At 56.6% G+C, this 3,661-nt stretch overlaps 1 pseudogene; it reads right to left on the bottom strand.

Annotated features, from left to right (window-relative positions):
- Window positions 1-634: 634 nt before the first annotated feature.
- LOC103294265 (ornithine decarboxylase antizyme 1-like) lies at window positions 635-1,376 on the bottom strand (annotated as a pseudogene).
- Between the last annotated feature and the right edge of the window lie 2,285 nt (window positions 1,377-3,661).

Here is a 3,661-nt window from a genome sequence, read left to right on the forward strand (position 1 = left end):
AGTGTAATCCTGTGAATCCTAGAGCCAGATAAGCTAGCTAAACGCCACCCAGATTTCCGACCCACGGAGATTGAGATAAATTGCTTTAAGCCACTATATTTTGGAGCTATTCATTACAGGGCAATAGATAACTGATGCATTAATGTTATATTAGACTAGAGGCCCATTGCATGAAGATTCGTGCAGTAGGCCTTCCTTCCCCTGGCTGCTGGCACGGGTTTTCCTCCGGCACCCAGGACCCAGGTCTTCCCTCTGGCCAGAGCCTTTAGTCTTCTCTGCCCCCCACCCCCCATAGCAGGCACCTGCATATGCAAATTAACCCACCATCTTTGTCGGGTTAATTTGCATACTCACTCCTGATTGGTTGGTGGGTGACACAGAGGTAGGGCAATTTGCATATTTCTCTTTTATTAATGTAGATATATTTTCCTCTTCTATAGTATCTGCTCCTTTTGGTGTGTTTTTTTTTTTAATTTGGAGTGAGCATTTATTTGCACAATTACAACATGCAGACAAAACCCAGAAGAGGGGAGCAGGCCTGGCATTTGCACCCCAGTGCAGCCGTTGGTCACACCACCAGCACAAAGCGAGACACACAAAGGGGCTACGATCTGCGATGATCTGTCAGTGGTGGCAAAGGTGAGGTGCAGGTGGTGCAGCTGCTACTCGTCCTCATCAGAAGACTCTCTCTCAAATGTGTAGGCCATGAAGCAAGCGTCGGGTCTCTTGGGGACAAGGGGGTGCCCCGGTCTCACAATCTCAAAGCCCATAAAGCTGAAGGTGCGGAGCAGAGCGGCTCTGTCATCATGGTTCTCGTGGAAGCAAATGAAGACGTGGTCAGCATGCAGCTGCCCCTCTGCAAACTCCAGGAGAGCTGCGAAGCTGACTTTGCTCCCCAGGGCAGAGCTCCGCCTGGGGTCTCCATGGAGAGGCAGCTGCTGCTCGGCACTGCTCTCCAGTTACCGTGTTTGGCATCTGTGAGCCCGGCCTGGACATGGACAATTCTTGTCTTGTTGTTAGACTTCAGTTCCTCTGTTACAGTCAGCCTATCATCCGAGTAAAATAAATCAGCTGAAAGGTTGTGATCCCTCTGACTATTCCCTCGCCCACCTGGGACCTTCAGGGGTGGGTGAGGGACATCAGGAGCACCACGAGGCCCTGGACCAGGTTACTACAGCAGTTAAGAGAGACCCTGGAACTCGCGCTGCTGCGGCCTCCGCGGCTGTGCAGACTGATGAGCAGCAGGTGCGACTGGCCTGAACGGCGGGTGTCGCTGGGTTTATCCCCTTCCTTCTCTCTGGCCAAACAGTGGCTGTTGAGGATCCGCTGCAGGGAGGATTTCACCATCCGGCCGCTGGGTCCGAAACCAGGAAAACCTCCGCCGCTGGCCGGCCGCCTCTGCTTCTTTAATATCGCAGAAAGTTCTTCATTGCCATGTGCACCAGGCCTGGAACCTGGCTTTGCATTGGCTGGCCCCTCCCGGAAGGCTTTCTCCCCACTATTTGGTGCATTCCTGCCTTCCCTCCAAGTCCTTGCTCACAGGCCACCTTCTCCAGAAGGCCCACCCTATTGAAAAAGGCAGCCCCGCCCAACCCGGTTTGGCTCAGTGGATAGAGCGTCGGCCTGCGGACTGAAAGGTCCCAGGCTCGATCCCGGTCAAGGGCATGTACCTTGGTTGCAGGCACATCCCCAGTAGGAGGTGTACAGGAGGCAGCTGATTGATGTTTCTCTCTCATCGATGTTTCTAACTCTCTATCCCTCTCCCTTCCTCTCTGTAAAAAATCAATAAAATATATATTTTTTAAAAAGGCAGCCCCTCCCGTCTGGCTTGGCTTGGTGGTTGAGTGTCGACCTATGAACCAAAAGGTCACAGGTTGATTCCCGGTCAGGGCACATGTCCGGGTTGCAGGCTTGACCCCTTACTGTGGGGCATGCAGGAAGCAGCCCATCAATGATTCTCACTCATCATTAATGTTTCTATCTCTCCCTCCCTCTCTGAAGTCAATAAAAAAATATATGTTTAAAATGCTGCCCCCACCCCACGGCCCCAAGCCCCGTCAGCCCGCTTTCAGCATGCTTACTGTCTTCCAACAGGCCGCGTAATCTCTTGTTACAGGCACTTGTTTCCTCTCTGCCCCCTACTCTGCCCATGTCAGCGCCCCAGGAGCAGGGTCTTTGTTTTGGACTCAGGCAGTCCAGGTGCCAGGACACAGGAGAGGATCAGTATTTACTGATTTCATGATTCCGTTTACTTTTGGGAACAAAAAGCTGTTCCCATAAATTCCAGCACTACCCGCCTCCAAAACTTCAGTGGGATGACCAGGTTCCAGCCCCAAGTCCCCAAGTTCTGAGCCTCGAGGCCAGGGTTAGCCTCCTGGCTGTGGAATCCGGGTTCCAGGATCCTCTCACCTTGGGCTCTGGAATGGGAGAGAACCCAGATCCCAAACCTGGAATCCAGGGCCCTCCGGGATCCCCAGACTCAGGCTTCGCAATCAGTCCCCCCACCCCACTTCCCCCCGATCTGGGCTCGGTGATTCAGGTTCAGGATTCAGGCTCGCAGTCCGCGCCGGGGGGCAGCGGCAGCCCCGCACTGAGGTTTTGAAAAATCTGGCGCCTGCCTCCGGGTGGAGCGTGGGCGGCGGCGGCGCCGGGGAGGGGGGGGGGGGGCGGGGGGAGGGAGGCGGGAAGACCGCGACGGGCTGCGGGGGCCGCTCTGGGCTCGCGGAGTCTCGCCCCCCGCCCGCACTCCCCACCCTCGAAGCAGACCGCAGTCGGCCCGTGACTTCCCAGCTCCCGGGACTGGTTTCCTAAAAAAAATAAAATAAAATCCCCGTGTGCCTCAGTTTCCCGTCTTGGAAATGGGCCCGAAGACCCCGCGGCGTGTCGTGCCTGGGGAGCCCGCGGAGTGGACGGGCCAACTCGGCCGGGGCCCGGGAAGGGGAAGGGGGCGATCGCGGCCGCCTCTGTCGCCGCCCCACCCGCTTAGCGCCAAAATTTGAAAATCGCCAAACTGTGCGCGGGGAGCGGGAGCTTGGGCCCCACCCACGGGAAGCGCGGGGCTTTCTGGGACTTGGAGTCCAGCTCCCGGGGGTGGGGGTGGGGGTGGGGGGTCTCGCCAAGGCCCCCGCTGGGAGGTCAGGACCTGGAGTAGGGGCCAGGCTCCATGGGACAGAGGGGGAGACAGGCCCGCGCAGCCGGGATGGGGGTGGCACGTGCCAAGAGGGGCCAGCGCGATGGGCGGCGGAGGGACCCCACGGAGCCTTGAATGGCAGGCGGGTGGGCATCAGGTCCTTACGGCCGGCCCGGTCCCGGGGACGTCAATGGGGAGTGGTTTGCAGCTAAGTCTGGGGGGTGGAGGATAGGAAAGGTGACTCCCTGCCACCCCAAACCTCAATCATATTCTCCCCTTGACCTGCCTCCTGTAGTATCACTTACTCATATTTTTATTTAAATCCCAACTGTCATAAATATTTTATATTTCTACCAGTAGGAGAAAAAAACAGCGGGTTCGCAGACACAAGGTAACTTTTCAGAAAACAGCGTAGTCACAGTTTAGCCAGGGGTTCACTCGTACCTGTCTGGGTTCTAAGGCTGGGCCCTCTGTTTCCGGTGTTCAAGACAGGTGAGTCCTCTTCCCTGGTGGGTTGGCTGGGGTCCCTGA

The sequence above is a fragment of the Eptesicus fuscus genome, chromosome 6, assembly GCF_027574615.1.
Source record: "Eptesicus fuscus isolate TK198812 chromosome 6, DD_ASM_mEF_20220401, whole genome shotgun sequence".
In the NCBI taxonomy this organism is placed as follows: domain Eukaryota; kingdom Metazoa; phylum Chordata; class Mammalia; order Chiroptera; family Vespertilionidae; genus Eptesicus; species Eptesicus fuscus.